This window comes from Pinus tabuliformis, chromosome 1_2 (genome assembly GCF_031772625.1).
Source record: "Pinus tabuliformis cultivar Carrire ecotype Pingquan chromosome 1_2, CPIR1, whole genome shotgun sequence".
Taxonomy (NCBI): Eukaryota; Viridiplantae; Streptophyta; class Pinopsida; order Pinales; family Pinaceae; genus Pinus; species Pinus tabuliformis.
The window spans coordinates 1,342,795,120-1,342,819,310 of record NC_142298.1 but is presented as its reverse complement, the minus strand read 5'-3'; the positions used below and the strand labels follow the sequence as shown (position 1 = coordinate 1,342,819,310).

At 39.6% G+C, this 24,191-nt stretch overlaps 1 pseudogene; it reads right to left on the bottom strand.

Moving 5' to 3' along the window:
• Positions 1–15,257: 15,257 nt before the first annotated feature.
• On the bottom strand, positions 15,258–22,533 carry LOC149211187 (disease resistance protein At4g27190-like; annotated as a pseudogene).
• Positions 22,534–24,191: the final 1,658 nt, after the last annotated feature.

Sequence of the window (24,191 nt, the reverse complement as noted above, 5' to 3'; positions counted from 1 at the left end):
TACATTGAGCAACCTCTAGGCTATGAGAAGAAAGGCCAAGAACACAAAGTATGCAGATTGAAGAAAGCTCTTTATGGGCTGAAGTAAGCACCAAGATCATGGTACAGTAGGATAGATTCCTATCTATTGGAAAATGGATTTGAAAAATGTAAGGGAGAACCCACTCTCTACATCGAAGAAAAGGATGGTAAATTACTAATTGTTGTGTTATATGTTGATGATGTTATTTTCACAGGTAATGATGATTTCCTTATTGAAAATTTCAAAACAGTCATGAGACAAGAATTTGAGATGACTGACATGGGTTTGCTGAGATACTTTTTAGGAATAGAAGTAGATCAAAATGAAAATGGAATTTTTATTTCACAAGAAAAATATGTTAATGAAGTATTGGAGAGATTCAATATGCAGGACAGCAAGGCAGTTATCACTCCCACAGTGATGGGATTAAAACTCAGCAAAGAGGACAGCAACAAGGATTTTGATCCTAGTTTGTACAAGAGCATAGTTGGCAGCCTCATGTATTTAACTGCAACTAGGCCGGATATAATGCATGCTGTTAGTTTAATTTCCAGATTCATGGAGAGGCCAAAAGAAACACATTGGCAGGCAGCAAAAAGAATTCTGAGGTATGTTAAAGGTAATAAAAGATTTGGCATTTTATATACTGCTTCATAATGTTCAGATTTAGTTGGATACACTGATAGTGATTGGGCTGAAAGTGTAGATGATCGGAAAAGCACATCCGGTTATGTCTTTCACATGGGTTCAGGAGCCATTTCATGGGCTTCTAAGAAACAGCCTATTGTAGCATTGTCTACAACGGAGGCAAAATATGTGGCAGCTACAACAGCAGCATGTCAAGCAGTTTGGATGAGAAGAATGTTAAGGAGCTTAGGCCAGGAGCAGGCAAAAGGAATGGTGATTTTTTGTGACAATAGCTCAGCTATTACATTATCCAAGAATTCGGTGTTTCATAAGAGAATGAAACACATTGACACAAGGTTTCATTACATCAGGGAATTGGTAAACAATGGAGAAATTGTTTTAAAACATTGCAGGACTCAGGAACAGGTTGCAGACATTCTGACCAAGCCATTGGACCAGAAAAGTTTTGAATTTTTGAGGAAATGTCTGGGTATGACTGATAACCCAGCAGTTGAAATTAAAGGGGAGTGTTGAAAATATAATTCCAACTGCCGCCCAGTCAAACAACATTTAATTCAGCAAAACCGCCATGAGTTTATCGCACCGCTTTTCACAAGTTGGTGGTATTCTCTCAAACGCCCCCGATACAATCACCATTTGACGCGTGTCCCCTGTACATTTTGCAAAACAACTTTTTATCGGGACGTATTGTTCGTTTAGTTTGGGCAAGCGATATTCGTCTGATTGCAAGGATGGATGATGTCCGTTGATTAAAGTCAAAGCTGCGTACAGGCCTGCAGCAAACACATTGCGTGAAGTTTTTGTTTGACCGCCGTTTACTGCAGTAAAGTAATTAATGGTATTTACGTTGGTTCGTAGATTGTAGGTGAAATGTTTCAATTTTAATGTTTTTTTTATGCACGGAAGTATGGCAAATTAAAAGATAGGTATGGTCATTTTTTTGTTTAAAAAAAAAAACATACGCAATGTAATATGTAAAAAATAGAAAAGCTCGTGTGTCATTTTTTTTATGTTGTTTGTTGACTTTGTATTAAAAACATATTGTGAAACGCACAACAGTGTGAACATAGAAGAACAGGGGCAGCGTGGAATTTTTTTTTTTTTGTGGAGCACATGCATTGAAATGCATAGCAATGAAATGTAATATGCGCAGTAGCGCGAGAAGAAGTTTTTTTTTAGAGATTGAAATGTAATGTGAAGAATGGATATGTAAGAATTTTTTTTATTTACAGCAGTAAATGTAAATGAAAAATTTACACACAGAAGTGTAAATCTTTTCAAAAGGAGACAGAGTAATTTTTGTTGAAATGTTCTTGGTGTAATCCCTCAGGCAGAGGAAGAGTATTTTTGTAACGAAAGTTTTATTTTAATGAATACAAAGCTTTTGTGGGTGTGTGTAATACTCAGTTCTCAGAAAACAATTGTAGCTTCCCTGTGTTAAAGATCCTGTGGAGAAAACAGAGCATTGTTCTCTGTTCAGTTAATTTGTTTTTGGAATTTTACCAGAAAAATTCCCAACAGAAGAGAAAAATACAAATGGCAGGGGATTGATTCATATAAATAAAAAATCAAAACGATATGTATTCATATTAAATGTTAATGGTTATAGATTGTGATAGTTATATATAAATTATAACTCAATTTGGAGGTTATTGTAGTGAGCAGATTTCAGAAAATAATTCAATTTGACAGCATATTTCAAAAATTCCATAACCTGATAACATAGAGTGGCTATTGGAGAGAGCCCAGAATGAAAAGAAAACTACCAGGGTCCTTAGTAGGGACTAAAAAAAATTCATAACAGACAGCAAAGTGGAAATATGGAAAAAAGTGGTACAGTGGCACGGAAAAAGCCCAGGCAAGTCTAGTCCCAGTCCCTTTCTTGCATTCCAACAGCCTGATGTAGGATGGATCCAACACATATGGTTGAACCATTGTAGATGAGCTCATAGTGTATCTGTCTGCCGAGGAGTGGTAGAATATCTTTCGCTTGGACAACGGAATTTAAGGGGATAAAGTAATTTGATAAAATGAAGAGGTTTTTCAAGTGAGTCAATTTAAACCTAGAGAATGTTTAAGCACTCAACACACTTCATTCAATCAAAGTCTTGTACATATAAAATCTCATATTCTCTGGTCGTTTGAACCACTCCCTAAATAATAAGATCTTGCACCTAAATAGAAGATCTCAATCCTAAAGTACAACAACAAACAACCAAATACATTAATATAGAGAAAACTAGCATTAATCCAACTTAACTGGATAGAAAAAAAGATGCCTTCAATATCTTAATCAGCTACATCCATCAATTTACAATGAATTCATCAATTTGTGATGAATTTTCATCAATTTGTAATGAATATTTTCCCCTTTTTAATGATTATTTGCAATATTATAAATTGCTAAATATATTTAAAAGCAATATTACAAATTGATAAATATATTTAAAATCTAGGTTAGTGTGTTGTTAATAGAATATTTAGAAATGCTATAAGCATGGGTATTAAACATGTTCCTTCTCTTCAGTCATTAAGCACACTTATTACACTTAGCACTCAAATTTGAATGAAGGTTTGAAATTTTACATCTGAATAAGGCATCAATGGCCTCTCCTTGCTATTACCGCTGGCGGGAGTCGCAAAATTGCATCCTCTCCAACTCCCATCACTCGGATATGGAGGTAATATCAACAACCACCTTTATGGTCTTTGTCACCGTAACTAAAAATATGCTTAGTAAGATGCCTATGTCATTATTGTTGGAAATATTAATTCCAACAATTGCTTTAAACACACGGATAAACAAACCACTGCACAGAAGTTAAGGAATTTAATAAATTTTGGTAAATAGATATGGGCAAACATTTACCTCGTGACTATTTCCTACACTCCACAACACCTGCAAGTTCAGAGAACCAATTACTATGTAAAATCATTGATGCTACGTATTAATTATTTGCATTGTCATGTATTAATGTCAAATTTGTATGTTATGATAAATATGGATGTAAAAGTCATTTGTATTGTTGAACAAGTTAGAGAGCGAGAGAGTATTTGAGGTAGCGAGGAGAAAATAGTGGAGCGAATATTGGTGGGTGTGTGAAAACCCGTTTTACGGAGTTTTACAGACGTTTACTCCGCACCTGAGTGATGCCTAAATCTCAATAAGTTTGTTGTGTTTTTCACTTGGAGCTGTAGCCTCCATTTTTCATGTTAATGTAATAAAGTGTGGCTTGTCATGTTTACCGCAACCTTTTATGTTTTACTTTGTTTTATTAATTCTGTGTTTTATTAAGCCTATGTGTAGTTGCGATTTCTAAAACACAACATAAAATTAGTATTTGTCACGTTAATGTAATAAAGTGTGGCTTGTCATGTTATGGTATTAATCTTTGACAAATAGATTTACCGCAACCTTTTATGTTTTACATTGTTTTATTAATTTTGTGTTTTATATTGTTTTATTAATTTTTTGTTTTATTAAGTCTATGCGTATGTTCGATTTCCAAAACAAAACATAATATTAGTTGTGATTTCCTTGCCGTAACCGAACTCTGAGTGAGACTCCTCTCCTCTGCCCCATAAAAAATTTCTAACAATTACCTTTCAGCGAAATGTTCCTTCAACAACAAATCCACCTTGCCTCCGATTTAGCCTCATCACTTGATTACTACCTTTTCCTTAGAGTTGTTTGGTTGCATCCTTTCAGGAGCATTTTAGCTCAAATTTACCTGAAGCACCAAAATTTTTATTAAAGAAATCATATGTCATTATACCATTATAACTAAAACATTTATAAGGGATTGGTTTTTGACCTCCCAATCCACAGGGAGAATGTAGGTGCCTACGCAGGTTCCTAATAAGCATGGAGGTAGATTTCAACCCAAAGCTTCTCTAGGCTAAACCAAAAAAGAAAAACATTTTTATGCCCTACTTATTTTCTTCTATGTTGTAGATGCACAATCCCTACACAATTCCTTCCCTTTGGACACATATGTCATGTCGTCATGGGTATCATTCTCTTGAATGCTCCATCCTGGAATTAAATCATAGAGAACAATGAGAATAATTAAGGGTCCTCTAATGAGGAGAAGAGAGATTAGTCTTATGTTTAAATAGCAATATTATACTTTTTAAGGGAATGGAGTTAGATGAAATGTAGAATTAGAAGTATATATAAGGTCAAATAACTATTTCTCCTCGACTTTGGCTCCGTGGGAATATTTGCATAATGTCAAACAAGTATCCTTCCTCAATTTTGGCTATGTGGGAATATCATTATTCAATATTTTCAAGTGAGAAATGCTCAATTCTGTATGTGAAGAGAGCATGTCCAAGACCCAGCTGCAGGGCTAAGTTCTATGGTCAATTGAAGAAACAAATGTGGACAGTTAACATAAATATGATACATGTAACATACTAAGATGTGCTTGTGACTGATTGAAGAAACAAATCTAGAAGAGACATAAACCAAAAATCATTTTGTATTTGTGTTTATCTGAACTTATCAAGTTGAAGGCAAGAAAATATTTTAAATGTTAAAGTAAATAATTACTTGGAGTTATGACCTTGACATGCCACATGGTGTTGTTGTAGAAATTCTCACTGTAGATCACCTGATAATGCAATACACTAAAGCAAAATAATTGATCTACTTCTACAAACAAACTTGTTGAAGCTTAATCGATTTTGAGCAAGATCAAATAGAACACATATAACAGAGAATGAGAAATCAATCACACATGAACACAGAAGAATAATCTGGGGAAAGCCACAGCTGAAAACCCTGCTATCTGTATTATCATACAAGTGGAAATATCTCTGAATTACACAAAGCTTTAGCTCACAAGCTATCCAACTCTCAGTACAATCCCTCAATGTTGCTCATAGATAGAATAGACACAAAATATGCCTTCCTTCAGTCCTCCAAGCCTCCTATTTCATTGCGTAGTTTTCCCTGGGTCCTCTGGCTGCCACCTGTGTGAATTTACCTCTCACACAACTCCCAAACTCAGAAATAACTGCGTAATCCTCAAGGAATGAATTCCTTCTGCATGCAAGAGATATCCTCAATGGAATATTCTTGCAACTGATAGTATACTGTTCCATCCTCTGATCTCAACTGGGTCTCTAACTAAACTGACATGCATGAGTTATTTATGAGAGAATATTCAGTTATCTGAAGTACACTAGTTACATGCATGCACGCATTAACTAACTGAACTCAAAATCACTTCCACAAACTGTTGGAACTAATCTAACTGGACTTAACTCAGTTAACTGAGCTAACTAATTACAACTCAAAGTACAACTCATCCTAATTTCCTTAATTAAGGGATAACTTCCTCAATCAAAGGAATAAATATTACATGTCTTCACATAGACTTCATGTTTGATTTTCTCCAACTAGTTAACTCAATATGAATTAATTAATTATTTTACAAACAGCTGCTAAGATCAAATTCGAATTTTAATTCTCAATTTTAGTTTAGGGACTAACTAAAATTGGAATGTATCCCGAAATGTTATTTATAGCAATGCTATTTTTAGCACTTCTATATTTAGCATTTATTTTTGCTATTTTCAACACTCCCTCTCAACAAGAAAGGGATTATCTGTCACCCCAATCTTGTCTCTGTGGAACTCGAATTTGGATTTTGACAATGCCTTAGTCAAAATATCTGCATCTTGCTCCTCGGTCGAAACATATTGCAACAACATGATCCTCTTCACCACACAGTCTCGAAGATCATGATATCGGATATCGATGTGCTTGGACCTGTCATGAAATACTGGATTCTCAGAGAGTTTGATACAACTCTGATTATCGCAATAGATCACAATTGGACCAAACCTCTGATCAAACAATCCAACTAGAATTTTCCGCATCCAAATGGCCTCACATGTTTCTTGATTGGCAGCCATGTATTAAGCCTTTGCTGAGCTAAGTGCAACTGACCTCTGTTTCCTGCTGTACCAAGAAACTATAGCTGAACCAAGGTTGAAAATTCCTCCTGAATTTCTCTTCCGATCTGATGGACTCCCTACCCAATATGCATCTATGAAGCCCTGAAGCTTCACTCCCTCTGTCTATCTATACCATAATCCATATTGAGATGTGCCTTTGATGTATCTCAGCACATGCTTCGATGCCTTCCAAAACAACTTGGTAGGTGGAACCATAGCTTGACTCATCTGGTTCACCGCAAAGCACAAATCTGGTTGTGTGTTCACTAAATACATCAATAAACCCACAAGCTGCCGATAAATAGTAGCAGCTACTACCTCACCTGAAGTAGCATCCTCCTTCCTTCAGTTACCTACTAGAGGAGTCTCCATGGGCTTGCACTTCTCCATGTGGAATCTCCTGAGTATCTCATTGGCATACTTGCCTTGAGACGCAAACACTTCCTCATTCTTCTGCCACACTTCCATGCCTAGAAAGTAGTGCATGAGACCCATGTCTTTCATCTCAAACTCTCTTTGCAAGGTCCTCCTTGCAAGACTTGATCAACTGATCATCACCTGTCAATATCAAATCATCATCATAAAGAACAATGATCAATGGCTTACCTTCTACCATGATATGGTAAAGGTTTACATGCGCTTCACTCTTTGTGAAGCCCAACCCAGTGAAATAGTTGTCGATCCTCGTTTACCAAGCACAAGGTGCTTGCTTCAGCCCGTACAAAGCTCTCTTGAGTCAACACACATGTGACTCATGATCAAATGTCTCAAATCCTTCCTGCTACTCTATGTACACCTCTTCCTCAATCTTGCCATTGAGGAACGCAGTCTTCACATCCATCTAATGGATCTTCCAACCCATCTGTGCTGATAGTGCCAACATCGATCTAATAGATGAGTACCTTTCTACAGGAGCAAAAGTCTCATCATAGTCGATTCACTCGACCTGTGAGAAACCATGGGCAACAAACATTTCCTTATGTTTCTCAACACTACCATCAGCTGCTTGATTTAGCTTGTAAAGCCATCAGGAACTCACCACTGACTTGTCCTCCAGTCTTGGAACAATATCCCAAACACTGTTACAAACTATGGAGTCATACTCCACCATAGCATCAACCCAGACTGGCTACTGCACTGCTTCCTCAAAGGAAGATGGTTCGGTCTCTATACATTCCCCAACCAGGGCCATGTAACTAGTGTACCGCTCAGGTGACGTCCTCTATCTGTGCTGAGAAGATGGTTGTCCCACATTCTCTCTCGCATCCATCATCAATCTGTCAACTTCCCTTGAATGTTTCTGCCCATCTCTGGAAGACTCTGCATGAGTGGATGTCTCCACTCCTTGATCCTCTGCATGCGGCTGCTCCGCATCAGTCTGAGGCTCCTCCTCCTGAGGAACCAAAAGTTCCTCTTTTGCATGCAACTTGAGCTCCCTCTCAAGGGAAACTTGCATGGCCTTCTGCTCATCGAACTTCAGGGCTCTGCATACCACTGTCCTCTGACTGGTAGGCAAGAACACCCGATAGCTGTGGGGTGTATCAGTGTACCCCACAAGTATCCCCAACTTAGCTGTTGGCTCTAGCTTCTTCTGGGCATCTTTGGTCACATGGAAAAATATTGATGAGCCAAAGACCCTGAAGTGACTCACATCTAGTCTCTTCCCGAAAAAAGTCTCCTTTGGTGTCTTCATTCCTAGTATACAATGCGGGCTTCTATTCTACAAGTATACTGCTATATTGCATGCCTCAACCCATAAATGAAGTGCTAGGCCTTGGTCATGTAGCATCGCCCGAGCTGTTCCCACAATCGTTATGTTCTTCCTTTCGGCCACCCCATTCTCCTGTGGGTTATGGGGTGCCATCAACTCCTATTTAATTCCTTCTATTGCACAGAAGTCCTTAAACTGTTGAGATACATACTCTCCACCATTGTCGCTTCACAAGGCTCTTATTTTCTTTCCAGATTCTTTCTCAACCAAGGCTTTGAACTCACAAAACCTTGAGAAGGTTTGATCCTTCTTTTGCATGAAGTAGATCCAACATCTACGAGAAAAATCATCAATGAAAATAACATAGTACCTTTGTTTAGCGGTGGAGGCTGTCGAGAATGGTCCACACACATCTGTATGAACTCACTCCAGGATTTCTCCAGCTCGAATGTCTTGATCATGAAAGGAAGATTTTGCATACTTACCCAAGGTACAACCTTTGCATGTATCCACTTGCTCCAATTTACCCTTGGGAAGTCCGGTAGAAATCTGTTGCATGATCTTCAAGGCTCCATGGTGCAAGTGGCCCAATCTTCTATGCCATAGCTCGCCAACATCTTGGCTTTGCACCAACTTTGCTTTGGAACTCAATGCAACACAGTCATCTACCTCCAGCTTGTAGAGATTCTTTACTCGAATCCCAATCCTCTTGGTCTGTCCCGTGCCAATGTGCCTCAGGAATGCCTTTCCTTTACTAAAGACTACATCATAGCCTTTGTCTTCCAACATAGTGATGGACACCAGGTTCTTCTTCAGTCCAGGAACATACTTTACATCAGTCAGGGTGAGAGGAGCTCCATGCTCCCTCTAAAACACAACCGTACCTTCACCTAAAACACAGTACTTTCCATCATCACCCATCTCTATGTGCATCTGGAGGTCCTTATCCTCCAAGATACTGAATAAACTCTTGTCGTTGGTCATGTGGAATGAGGCTCCACTGTCCAGGTACCAAACACAACCCACCATTGATGAAACCATGCATGTGATGAGGGTGAAATCCAATTCAAACTATGAGGCCAGTGTCTCACCATCTGATCCTTTCGAGGATCTTTTCTTGGATTTCTTCTGTGGACAATTCGTAGCATAATGGCCCACCTCATGACAATGAAAGCATTGCACTTTCAATTTGTCAATCTTCTTCCCACCATGGGAAGAACTCGATTTGGAATGAGAAGCCTTCCCCTTCCCTTTCCTTGCCTTACTCGCTAAGGCTAGATTTTCTTCATCATCATGCGTTGATGAAGAACCATTTATGGTGCTTCTCCTTATCTCCTCCTGCATCAGATCCGACCATAGTCATTCCCAATGTGGCAGTTTCTCTCTTCCATTTACTGAGTCTTGGTAGCTATGCCAGCTCTTAGGAAGACCGAGGAGAGCAAGACTCACCATGTCTTCATCGGCTGTTGTGATTCCTACACTTCCAAGCTCATCCTTGCAGGTGGTGAGCTTGTTCAGATATGTAGAGATCGTGTTGCCCTTTTCACACTTGATTTTCCGAAGCTTGTCTTTCAGCGCCAACTTCCTCTGATCGTTGTTGTTCTAATACAGATCCTTCAGTGTTTTGCACATTGAAAACGGTGTCTCCTTCCCATGGAGACTCGAGACAATATGGTCTCGAACTCCCTCTAGAAGGATCCTTCTCGCTCTAGCCACATATTTCTTCTGTTTTACCAATTCTTGGGCATTAGCTGCTGCTGGCTTGGGGACTTCTTGATCAATGAAGTTCTTCAAACCATTTTCCTCTAATACCTCTTCCACGCGATCCTTCCAAGCTATATAATTCGAGCTGCCATCCAAGGCATACTCGAGTCTCAAACTATTGAACGCCATTGGTGAAATTTGAGATGTGATAAGAATTCAATTTCTATAATCAGAAACTTCAAACTTCAAACTTCTCCCTTCTTTCTATACTGTTCTCCGCTTTGATCACCTTTGCTCTGATACCATGTAGAAATTCTCACTGTGTATCACCTAATAATGCAATATACTAAAGTAAAATACTTGATCTACTTCTACAAACAAACTTGCGGAACACATATAACAGAGAATGAGAAATCAATCACACATGAACACAGAAGAATACTCTGGGGAAAGCCACAGCTGAAAACCCTGCTATCTATATTATCATACAAGTGGAAATATCTCTGGATTACACAAAGCTTTAGCTCACAAGCTATCCAATTCTCAGTAAAATCCCTCAAAGCTTCTCATAGACAGAATAGACACAACATATGCCTTCCTTCAGTCCTCTAAGCCTCCTATTTCATTACGTAGTTTCTCTTGGGTACTCTAGCTACCACCTGTGTGAATTTACCTGTCACACAACTCCCAAACTCAGAAATAACTGCGCAATCCTCAAGGAATGAATTCCTTCTGCATGCAAGAGATATTCTCAATGGAATATTCTTGCAACTGATAGTATACTTTTCCATCCTCTAATCTCAACTGGGTCTCTCACTGAACTAACATGTATGAATTATTTATGAGAGAATATTTAGTTATCTGAAGTACACTAGTTACATGCATGCATGCATTAACTAACTGAACTCACAATCAGTTCCACAAACTGTTGGAACTAATCTAACTGGACTTAACTCAGTTAACTGAGCTAACTAATTACAACTCAAAGTACAACTCATCCAGATCTCCTTAATTAACGGATAACTTCCCCAATCAAAGGGATAACTGTTGCATGTCTTCACATAGACTTCATCTTTGATTTTCTCCAACTAATTAACTCGAGATGAATTAATTAATTATTTTACAAACAGCTGCTAAGATCAAATTCGAATTTTAATTCTCAATTTTAGTTCAGGGACTAACTACAATTGGAATGTATCCCGAAATGCTATTTATAGAAATGCTATTTTTAGCACTTCTATATTTAGCATTTCTTGTTGCTTTTTTCAACAGTTGCACTTTGCAGTGTGCTTGGAGAAGCACTTGGTTGGTTGCACAGAACTGTCCTATTATTTGTTGATGGCATTGCTTGCTACTTGCTTTGCTCTACTTGAATAGGAGTAGAGGGAGTCATTGTTGAGGAATTACTTGCTGCTATTAATTCCTCTCTATCGTCATGTGGTATACATGCTTTGACATTGACCGTTTTCTCTAAACTTTGATCCCATGCTTCGTATTCTATGAACTGCACATCTCTTTTGATTATGACCTTCTTGGTTGATGGATTGTAGAGCTTGTATGCCTTGGATTCATCATTGTTTCCAAAAAGTATACATTTCTCCCCCTTGTTGTCCAACTTCTTCCTTAACTCATCTGGGACATGTGCATACGCCACACATCCAAAAACTCTCATGTGAGTGACATTTTTCTTTCTTCCACTCCATGCCTCTTTAGGAGCAATGCTCTAGACGCTTTTGGTTGGACATCTATTCAAGATATGTGTTGCACAAGTGACAGCTTCAACCCAATAGTCATTTGGAAAATGATTTGCCTTCAACATACTCCTTGCCATCTCCATAATGGTCCTATTCTTCCTTTCTGCAATGCCATTTTGCTGAGGTGTATACCTTGTTGTATATTGCTTGTGAATTCCATGCTCCCTACAAAATCGAAGGAAATCATTTGAAATATATTCGCCACCTCTGTCAGTCCTGAGGACTTTTATGTAGTATCCACTTTGCTTTTCAACAAGAGCCTTATATTGGTGAAAGTGCTCAAACACTTCACTTTTCTATTTTAGGAGAAAGATCCATGTCTTTCTTATGTAGTCATCTATGAAGGTTAATACATAGTGACTACCACCATTTGATGGTGTCTACATTGGTCCACATAAATCTGAGTGGACAATCTCCAAAGGTGCCTTTGCCCTTACTAACTTTCCTGTTGGAAATGTCTCTCTATGTTGCTTTCCCAAGATACATCCTTCACATACGCTGTCTGGTTTTTCTGAGTGGTAAACCTTTCACCATGTCTTTCCTATGCAGCAAATTCAAACCTCCAAAGTTGAAATGTCCAAATCTCAAGTGCCATAACCAGTTTTCATCTTTTACCCCTGCTTAAAAGTTTACTTATGTGACAGCTACCTCTTTTCTTCCATCTTCTTGTGAGTTCATAGATAGTTGTGCTTGTGCACCTTCTTTCTGCAAATATGATATTATTTTTAGGGGAAACATTCTATTGTTTTTCATCTGAACCTTTGCAATAAGTTTTCTTCTTGAAGGCCTATCCAAAATTGTCCACACATCATTTTTGAAGAAGTCATTGTAGCCTTTCTGCATGAGCTGTCCAATGCTCATGAGATTATGTTTCAGATTGGGGACAAAGTAAACATCTGAGATGTATTTCTTCCCCCCCTTCTTTGTTAGGATATTAACTCTTCCTTTTCCCATGACAGAGACTTTTCTATCAGTCCCTAATGTCACTTCAGATTTCACACTTTCATCTAGATTAGAAAACATTTCTATGTTTCCTGACATGTGGTTGCTACACCCTGAATCTAGATACCATATATCACTTTGTTTTTCTTATGCTATGTTACAAGCTAAAAACATGCTATCATGGTTTTGATTTTCTCTTGTGAAATTTGCACTTGGTTTGTTACTAATATCATATTGCTTCTTTCTACATTCATTTGCATAATAACCATACTTCTTACAGTAACGACATTGAACTTGAGATTTATCATACCTCTGACCTTGTGCTTGATTTTGGCTTGGGCCTTGACTTGGATTTTGATCACTGCCTCTTCCATTTGAGCTTGAAGAGCTGCTTATTCCATCTCTATGTGGGCTTCTTCCTCTTCCTCTAGCATATGATCTTCCTCTGCCTCAAACTTGACCAAATGATACTTGTGTCTTGAAGGCATTCTCCAATGAGGAGCTTGCTACTCCATTCAGTCTATGTTCATGAAAAATCAATGATGCATTAAGCTCATCCACTGAGAACTATGAGAGATCCTTTGTCTCTTCTATGGCCACAACAATGGCCTCAAACCTTGCTAGCAAACTTCTCAAAACTTTCTCAACTATTCTTCTTTCCTCAAGTGTCTCACCATGAGACCTGATTTGAGTAACCAACCCACTTACATGTGTAAAAAATGAGTCTATATTCTCATACTCTTTCATACAAAGTGTTTCAAAATCTCTCCTCAACATTTGCAGCTTTGCTGTCTTGACTTTTGCCATGCCTTGGTAGGCTGTCTGGAGGGTGTCCCATGCTTTCTTAGACTTTGTTGCTGCTGCAACCCTTGGGAAAATACTTTCATGAACTACTTGGAAAATATAAAACAGGGCTTTTGAATCCTTCTTCATGTTGTCCCTTAATAAATCTCTTTCTTGTGGAGATAAGGCATTGTATGCTGTTGCATCTACTGGTTCTTGAAAACCATTCTCCACCAAATCCCAAATGTCTTGAGAAGAAAACAGGGCCTTCATTGTAATAGCACAATAATCATAATTTTTTCCATTAAACTAAGGTATTTGAGGACTAGTCAACCTTGTGCTTGATGTTTCCATTTCTGAGCGTAAAAAAAAAAACTTTCTACCTATTGGTAAATATGCTAAAAACAATCCATCTTCAAAACAATTCTTACTACTAGTAAAAACACTTGTTTTTATGCTAACAATATTTACCCTGCTCTGATACCATGTTAGAAATATTTATGAAATTTAATTTTCACGGAGGGGGAGAGAGTTATGACTTTCACGAAGCTATTTTCAGGCAGCTATCTTTGCGCACTGTGGAACTGGTTTCGCACTAGCTACCTTTGCGCACTGTGGAGCTATTTTAGAGATTGAATGAATAATATTCACTCACGCAGAGCGGAGCTATTTCAGAGACTTAATGAATAATATTCACTCATGGAAAAAATAACAAAGTAGGTTTGGAGCAACACAATAAAAACTTAGTATTAAATTATAAAACATGAAAATACATTCACATGAGGCTATAGCTCATTCATCAAGTCAAAACTAAAATTTCACAGAGAATAACACACAGTGAAATACTGTAATTGTTTTTTTCACATGCCCACCAAAATTTGCTCCACCATTTTCTCCCTAGAGACTTGGGCTCTCTTTTTCTCTAACCTCTTACTCTCTAACCTATTACAAAATGAATTTTAACTTCATATATAACTCAACATACTATTTTACATTTAATTCATGACAGATCAAAGTAATTAACATGATGTTGTTGTTGAGTGTAATCAGAATCAGGCAGATGTTTCTAGAGTCTGGGCAATAGTCTCTGAATGAATGCTTGCCCATATCTATTTACCAAAGTACATTGTTTGCTTAACCTGGAAAAATACCTCTGACAGGTATGGCTGCTGTCATGCTGTTTATTGCGGTGGTTGAGATTATTATTTCCAACATCTCCTTGGTTCTGATCCTGTGACCGCTCAAATCTGAGTTTTCCTCCCATCCAACAGTGCAGCGACCTCCATGTACTTAGTGCTATAAACCTTTCAACTATATCTGACTCTAATATTAAAATAACATTAAAGTATTGAATTTACTAAGTTCTAACTTGTAATTCTCATGATAATTTTTTTGGTTCCCATTTCAAAAACATTTAAAAAATCAATGCAAATTGATAATGTCACATTTTTTTCATAATATGACAGGGAGATTTCAATCTTCATTGTAATTATACATGATCTTGATTCCTTGAAGGAAGAGAGAACAGTTTCCCTGAAAGATCATGATCTTGATCTTCATTCCCTGAAAGAAGAGATAATTTGTGTAAAAGCAAATTTGAAGAGTATGTCATGGTCTCAGAACTCAAGTGATTCCAGCTGTGTGAAAGTGGAATGAGTGGCAAATCGAAACTATTGAAGATAAGGCATTGAATGAAAACAACCATAGGGCATCTCACATAAAAAGCATTATGGGTAGTACCATGAGGGACAACACCATGACCATGGTTTCGATGGGAAAACCCATTTGCATATGCTTGAGCAACCCATCCCATCTTTATGGTGGTGCTCATCAATCAACTTCCTCAGTATCTCTATGTGTTTTTCTCCTTCCATTGCTCGAACTACAGACCATACTTCGCCACCTTCTTCTTCAATAGATTCGAGTATTAAGGGACTTCCATACACATGCAGTTCCCTCAGATTTTGTAAATTTTCGAGTCTTGGAGGAATGGTCCTGACATTGGAGCAAAAGACTAAGCCCAACTTCTTCAAGAGAGGAAGAGCCCCATCCCTTATCGGAGGAAAACTGTCAACCACATCAGTTTCCTCCAACCAGAAACTTTCTAGGCATGGAAAGGCACTCGCCTCTCCAAAGGCATCGGGTAACTCTTTTAAAGACGAGGATTTAACTATATCCAGCCTCCTAAGCCATTCAATCTTCTCCAACCGTGCAGGGATATCCTCTAGTTGGGGACAATCTCTTGGTATTAGACAATTTAGCAGTTGGAAACCACATATCCACGATGGGATCTTACCCAAAACATTGGACTCCACAAAGAGACTGCTTAGCTTTACCATACCTCTCATGTCCTCTGGTAATTCCTTCATATGTGACATCCTCAGGATGAGAGTCCTCATCTCTGTCATGTCGCCCACTATGCCATCTGTAATTGGCTCCTTCAAGCACGCTAGTGCCAGCCATTTAAGGTGCTTCACAGGGTGCAGATCCTGGAATCGAGCACGAACACGACCTCCCATCGGATCACGCAGAAGTTTTCTCTGTGGTGTGTTGGAGGTACTACACACCTAGGACCTTCATTACTGGCACATGCGGACACTTAGTTAGAGCATGGGACTACATGCAAGATCCTTTCTGCATGATTTACTCCATGATTTTCTCATTCTTTAACTCCACAATTGGCTAGTTCTTCTGCATGATTTACTCCATGATTTGCTCCATAAATGGCGAGTTCTTTTGCATGATTTACTCCCTGATTTGCTCCTCCTTTCGCTCTGCAAGTGGCTACTTCTCTCCGGAACTTGTTGTAGGTGTGAAGTCCTCTCATTGATCACCACTATGGTGCACTACCTTGGGATCTTCACATAGTAATGCTATATCATGAGCATTGTAACCTATTTTCTAATGAATCATTCCTTTTTTTCTTTCAATTTTCTTTTGGTGTTTTTGCTCTGCAAAGCTGTGTGTTCAACCTTTACTAGCTAGATTCATTTGTGCAGGTTTTCTAACACATTTACATGGTATCAGAGCCCATAGGTTGCTAGATAAAATGTGCACCAATACTTTATTTTGCAGGTATTACAGCTTGGAGATCGAAGATTGACAGAAAAATGGAGTTTCCCAAAGCATCGATCCTAAATCCATACAACTATCATGAATGGAAGGACCAAATGGCTCGATACCTTCATCAGAAAGGGTTGGACAAGATTACCATGGCTGTAGAAGTGGAACCCACTTCAGCCATAGAGACATCCAAGTACCTCAACCGCATGGATGAGGCCCATGGATCCATATGCATGTGCATCTCCCTAAAGTTGTAGTTTCATCTATCTTCCTGCAATACTCCCAATGAGATTTGGAAAAAGGTTGAAGAACTCTATGGGAAACAGGATGAGATGAAAGAACATCTGCTCGAAGTGGAGCTGCTGTCATTGGATCCATGGAACTATGACAGAATTTAAAACTTCTTCACCAAATATAATGATCTATTGCTGCAACTCAAGGGTTGTGGAATTGACAAATCCAAGGAGGAGAGTCGCCAAGTTCTCTCTATTATGTCAAAGCTCGGACCAGAATACTCCTTCTTTGTGTTTACATTTCATTCAGTAAGGCTCGCAATAGGTAAATCCTACACTATTACTTCTCTCAAAGAGTTCATGGAGTCCCTTACTTTTGGCAAGATAAACACATTGGCATGGGGAAATCAAACCTCCAAAAGCACATGCACTTGCTATGCATGATGGAAGCCACAATAAAAACCACAGATATGATTCAAATCAGAAAAATAAGTAGCAAAAAGACAAGGGAAATGCGCATTTCCATCCAAAGAAGGAAGGGTACACCAAGCCCTTCAATGACTCCTCCGGCTCCAGAAATGAGAAAGGGAAGAAAGGAGACAAATGCACCTATTGTCATCGAGGATTCCATCTAGAATCCTCCTGCATGAAGAAACAAATTGACCAAATGGTAGAAATCCTTCAGAAGCACAACCTTGGGGACCACATCCCTTAGGGCGCCAAGAAGAAAACTGAGGATCTGCCACACTGGAAAGGTAACAATTTTCATGCTTTAGTTGCAATTAATTCTTCCCCTAATGCATGGATTATAGATTCTAGTGCATCACATCATATGGTTGCTGCAAAGGAAGTCTATTCCTCTTTGGATGCATGCAAAGGACCTCCCATCCTCATGGGAGATGACTCACCTATTGAGGTCACCGGAAAAGGTAGAGTGGGACTTTTACACGGAAGCTTTGAAGATGTGCTTCATGTTCCAAAACTTTCGGTAAACCTGCTTTCATTTTATCAAATCACTCATTTCGGCACCAGAAAGAGAGTGGAATTCACTCCACAGATGCAGTGAACATATATGACCTACATAGCAGCTCCAAAATTGCAACCGGTGAGGTAAAAAATGGAGCCAGACTATATACATTTTCTGAATTTATTGAAACTGAATCCTCCTTATTGCTTATGCATGCTGATGATAGTAGTAGGCTTTGGCATGAGAGGTTTGGTCACTTAAATTACAGGTATATGCAGTAGCTAAGCAAGCAGAGATGGTGGAAGGCTTGCCAAATATTAGTTTCTCCAAAGGATTATGTGAAGGGTGTGTCCCTGGAAAACATCCTAGAGAAAAGTTTGACACCGACAAGACTCACAGAGCATCCTTTCCACTAGATCTGCTCCATAGTGATCTCATGGGGCCTTTTCCTCATACTTCCATCAAAAAAGTAAGGTATGTGCTTACATTTATTGATGATTTCTCATGGTATACTTGGGTGTATCTTCTCAAGGACAAATCTAAAGTTTTTGTGCACTTTGAAGATTTCAAAGCACTAGTTGAGACACAGTCAGAGAGAAAAATCAAAATCCTCTGTATAGAAAATGGGGGGAATATGTTAACACAACACTTCAAAACCTTTGCCTTGAGTTCGACATACAATTGCAGTACATAGTTCCATACACTTTGCAGCAGAATGGAGTTGCTGCGAGAAAGAATCAATCTCTCAAAGAGATGGCTTCCTGCATGCTAAGTCACTGCCTCATAAGCTATGGGCTAAAGCAGTTAATTGTGCTAACTACATCCAGAACAGATCTCCTCATAGGTCTGTCAAGGAACAGACCCCCTTTGAGGCTTGGAGCGGCACTAAACCAAAGGTCACCCACTTCCATGTTTCGGCTCCTGAGCATGGGCCAGGATCCCCTCTGAAAAGAGGAAAGCTCTTGAACCACAGAGCATTGAGTGCATCTTTGTTGGATACCCTGATGGTCTGAAGGGATACCGACACCTGATTTCCTCTACGGATAAGCTCATCATTGAGAGAAGTGTCAAATTTGAGGAAAGTCTCTCGCATGCACCTCAATTTCCACATGCAGACACCTTTTATCTACCTCATGTCCGAGATGATGACTCAATATACTCAGATGCAGATGCAGAGAGAGAGTCTTCAGATACATATCCAGTGCATGCATATGATGATCCACATCCAAGCCTAGATCGGTCTTCCATTAGTGAATCAACTTCCCCTATCATAAATCAGAGAACAAGGAACTTACGTGAGATATATGCACAAGACCACCCAACTGCTAGAAATGGTCTTGTAGGGGATATTCTGATCCGCGGAGGACTAGCTCAGAGTTTATTGAGCCTCCTCTTGCCCGGGCTGCCACTGAATGAACACCATCTTGGAATTTTCATTTTTTTCAGTCTTCTGATCCGCAGTCTTATGCTAAGGCTGTTGGGCATCCCTCTTGGGAGTCAGCCATGGAGGAGTATAACTCCCTCCTTGAGAACCAGACCTGGGATCTGGTCCCCCTTCCTTTAGGAAGGAAACTTGTTCGATGCAAATGGGTCTATAGGACCAAGAGTGCTGCATATGGGCAAATCACTAGACAGAAAGCTAGGCTAGTAGCCAAAGGCTTCCAACAAGTGCATGGCATTGATTATGACGAGACCTTTGCTCCAGTAGCAAAGATGGATTCCATACGCCTTGCACTTGCCATTTTCGCTGCCCAGGGGTGGGAAGTAGATCAAATGGATGTGAAGAATGCCTTTCTTCATGGAGACCTATCTGAGGAGATCTACATGGAGTAGCCACAAGGTTTCATTTAGGATTCATCTTTTGGTATGCAGACTGAAGAAGTCTCTCTACCACCTTAAGCAGGCCCCAAGAGCTTGGTATGCAAAGATGGATTCTTTTCTCTTATCACGAAACTTCGAAAGATGTAAGTCTGATGCGAATGTTTACATGCTCAGGACACATGATTCTCTTCTTATCTTAGTTTTGTATGTGAATGATATCCTAATCACCGGCAACTCGGCTTCCTCTATTACTGCAGTCAAGAGGGCCTTGCATGATAGGTTCTTGATGATGGACATGGGTCCATTACACTTCTTTCTTGGTCTTGAGATCAAGTTACTAGGATTCCACAGGTATCAAACTCTCTCAGGCTAAGTATGCATGGGATCTCCTTGAGAGATTTCACATGACTGACTGCAAGCCAGCACCGACTCCTTTTCTATCTGTGGTCTACCTTGAGGATGGAGGTGATACTCCATTAGTTGATAGTACTCTCTACCGACAGTTAGTGGGGAGCTCACTATACGTCACCCACTCCAGACAATATCTCTCATATGCAGTAGGGGTAGTTTCCAGATACATGTAGAAGCCGCATGAGCTACACTGGAATGCTGCCAAGCACATCCTCCGATATGTGCAGGGCACCATCACCTTCAGGATTCATTATGTAGCAGACACTGCATTGAATCTCCTTGGCTTCACAGGTTTTGATTGGGCAGGTGACAACATTGATCACAAGTCCACCTCTGGATATTCACTCAGTCTAGGGTCTGGCCCTATCTGTTGGTTGAGTAAGAAGCACACTGCTATTTCTCTCTCTTCAGCTAAGGCCAAGTACAGAGGAGTAGTCAACATCACCATTCAAGCTATGTGGCTACAACACTTCCTCACTGAGTTGGGCATCTAGTTCCACCAGCCCAATGTCATCTGGTGTGACAACTAGAGCACTCTCAAATTTTGCAGGGATCCAGTACAGCAGCAGTGGACGAAGCACATAAAGATCCATATGCACTACATCAGAGACTTAGTACATGATCAGGTCATTGATTTGCAGTTCTGTCCTTCAGCAGAACAAACTACATACATCTTCACCAAGACATTCACTGAGCAAAAGTTTCGCTCTCTACACGATTGTCTTCGAGACTTGAAGGATCTTTTCTTCCTCTTTTCTTTTGATTACATTGTATTTTGAGGGGTTGGGGGGGGGGGGGGGGGGGGTTCCCATGAGGTTTTCCCTCTTTCCTCAATTTTAGTACAAGTTGCACTATATTTTGGGTGACCTTTGGCCTTAGTTGTGAGGGCCCATTTTCTATTTTTCCCCATACTGGTGTTTAAGGGGGGTGTTGGAGGTACTACACACCTAGGACCTTCATTACTGGCACATATGGACACATAGTTAGAGCATGGGACTACATGCAAGATCCTTTCTACATGATTTACTCCATGATTTTCTCATTCTTTAACTCTGCAACTGGCTAGTTCTTCTGCATGATTTACTCCATGATTTTCTCCGTAACTGGCTAGTTCTTATGCATGATTTACTCCCTGATTTGCTCCTTTCACGCTGCAATTGGCTAGTTCTCTCCAGAACTTGTTATAGGTGTTGAGTCCTCTCATTGATCACCACCATGGTGCATTACCTTAGGATCTTCACCCAGTAATGCTATATCATGAGCATTGTAACCTATTTTCTAATGAATCATTCTTTTTGTTCTTTCGATTTTCTTTTAGTGTTTTTGCTCTGCAAAGTTGTGTGTTCAACCTTTACTAGCTAGATTCATCTCTGCAGGTTTTCTAACACATTTACATGGTGGTGTTGCTTGTGGCCAGGTTTTCCAGCATCTTTCCATTTTCAGATATTGTAGCGATGTCAACACAGAGATCCCACAAGACATGCACTTCAACTATTGACAGAAACTCAGATCTAGATATATCAAACTTGTCATCTTACCTAACTCATAAAGAAACTCACTCTGCTGGTAGCATTCGGACAGATCCAGTATCTCGAGCTTCTTCAAACATGCTACTAAATCTGGCAACTTCACTATTGGTGATTTTCCTAAACGAAGGAAGACCAGATGCTTCAACGTGCCAAAGTTATGAGGCAAATTTTTTATGGATGCCCCTCCCAAATAAAGAAGCCTAAGAGAGGTGAGAGTCGTAACCACTCTTGATGGAACATATTCCAGAGATACGTTCTCCAAGAGTAACATCACCCGCAGACCCTGACCTCGGTATCCATTAGGTATTGACCTAAAATTGTTGGCCCTCAGAGAAATCCTGGTTTCACGGGTGCAATGCTTCAATGGGAATTCCACCAAACCTTTCCCCGCTCTTAAACAAAAATTCTCTTCCTTCTCGACAATTTGCAGCCCTAGATGATGTAAAACATCCTCCGCAGAGAAGATCACCACCTGTCCATCAGCATCCTTAATACTAGCTTCGATCAGAGATCGATCCACTAAAAGGTTAGCATAAGCCCTTCCAACTTCTAATGGATCTTTACCATCTTCCATGGGAAGAAGGCCCTCTCCTATCCACAATTTTATCACATCCTTCACATACATTTCCTCATCCTCTTTGAAGGTGCCCAAGTAGAGAAAGCAGAGCTGCAAAGGTAAATATTGCGAGGTGCACAGTGTGTCATAACTCAATCTCAACCGATTGTAGAGTTTCTTCTCTACATGAGGGTCCACTTTATCTGCATTTTGCAACTTCTCCATAGTCAGCCGCCAATCTGATGGTGCAATGATGCCTGCCATGGTTGCTCCTATTACTTTGAGAGCAGGTGGTAGCCGATCACACTCCCCACAGACATCCCAGGCAATCTTTTCGATTCCAACATGTGGAGTGTGGTGATTACCTACAAACGCATGAAAGCAGAAGAGGCTCCAGCTCTCATCTGCAAACAGACTATCCATTGCAATTTGGGTACCCAGTCTCATTTTTGGGAGGACTCTTTGATCTCTTATCGATACAATGATCTTGGAGCTGTCATTCATCTAATCGTCCAGTACGCCCAACATCTCCAACAGATTTTCATTGTCGTCCCAAATATCTTCTAAAAATAGAAAGAATCTCCTGCTGCTAGTTTTTTTATAAATCCATCTCTTGACATCTTCTTGGCTCCATCTCACGTCAAAGCCCTCACTTATATGGAAGTCTATCTGTCTCCCAAGGTTATTGCGTAGATTTAAGATAGACAAATTTTGGGAAACCGTCAACCACATAATCAAATCTTTCTCAAAGTGCTGTTGCACTTGCTTGTCATTCAAGGCTCTCTTGAGGAGCAGAGTTTTTCTAGATCCACCCATGCCAACAACGCCTATTCTGGATGTCACAGAGGTTGCAATTTCCTTATCATCTGTTAGCAGACGTTTAAGGGTTTCGAATACTTCATCTTGTCCCACGATGCATGCCTCTTGAATTGGTTGTTGCCTGTAACTTGCAAGGCTTGGCTGCCTTGTTGGAGGAATTGAAGATTAGCTCTGAGCAGCTTCATGGCTCTGTAACTGTATGTTTTGCAGTTCAAAATGGAGTTGATGAGTGAATCCAATAAAAGGCAGTCTTTCTAGATTGTTGTTTGAATATGGGAAATAATGAGGAAAGAAACTACACACATTCAGTTATAAATTGACCAAGAAAAGCATATAACAGATTTGAAAAACTGAATTCAAACACACGCATAAACGCACAGGATTTACATGGTAAAACCTTGACAGGGTGTCAAGGAAACATCCACGGGGCAAGGGATTGGAATCTCTATTAATTCAACAATGATTCTCCATGATTACATTTCTTGGGCATTCACTAGTTTTATACAAGCCTCCTCCGTTACATAACTGCTATTTTGGTATAAAACTAACTAGTTACATTTTTACCCAAATTTACATAATTCGTTGTCAAACTTCCAACAAACTCCACCTTGACAAAAATTTTCCTAATCCCTTGCCCATGCCCATTCATCATCTTTTCTGCAAGCCAAGAGAAGCTAAACACCATCGCAGCTTCTCTACTATAACTGGCTTTGTGAATATGTCTGCAAAATTCTCTCGCCTATGGACCTTTTGAAGAGCTACTTTTCTGCCATCGATCACATGTCTCGGAAAATGATACCTTACATCAAAGTGCTTGGTTCTGCTGTGATAAGCAGGATTTGTAGCCAAGTGAATAGCACTTTGACTATCACAAAGTACATTCACTTTCTCCTGCATCCTTCCAATCTCATCAAGCAAACCCTTTAACTAGATTTCTTCTTTACTGGCATCTGAAGCAGCTATATATTCAGCTTCGGTAGTGGACAACACAACTATTTCTTGAAGCTTTGACATCCAACTAATTGCGCCACCTACAAGAGTAAAGACATAACCTGTAGTAGATCTTCTTTTGTCCAAATCACCTGCATAGTCAACATCTACATATCCGCAGACTGATCCTTCACTACCATTAAAGATGATGCAATGGTCACTTGTGCCTCTTAGATATCGAAGCACCCATTTCACTGCTTGCCAATGTTCTTTACCTGGATTTGCCATGAACCTGTTGACAACTCCAACTACATGTGAAATGTTAGGTTTTG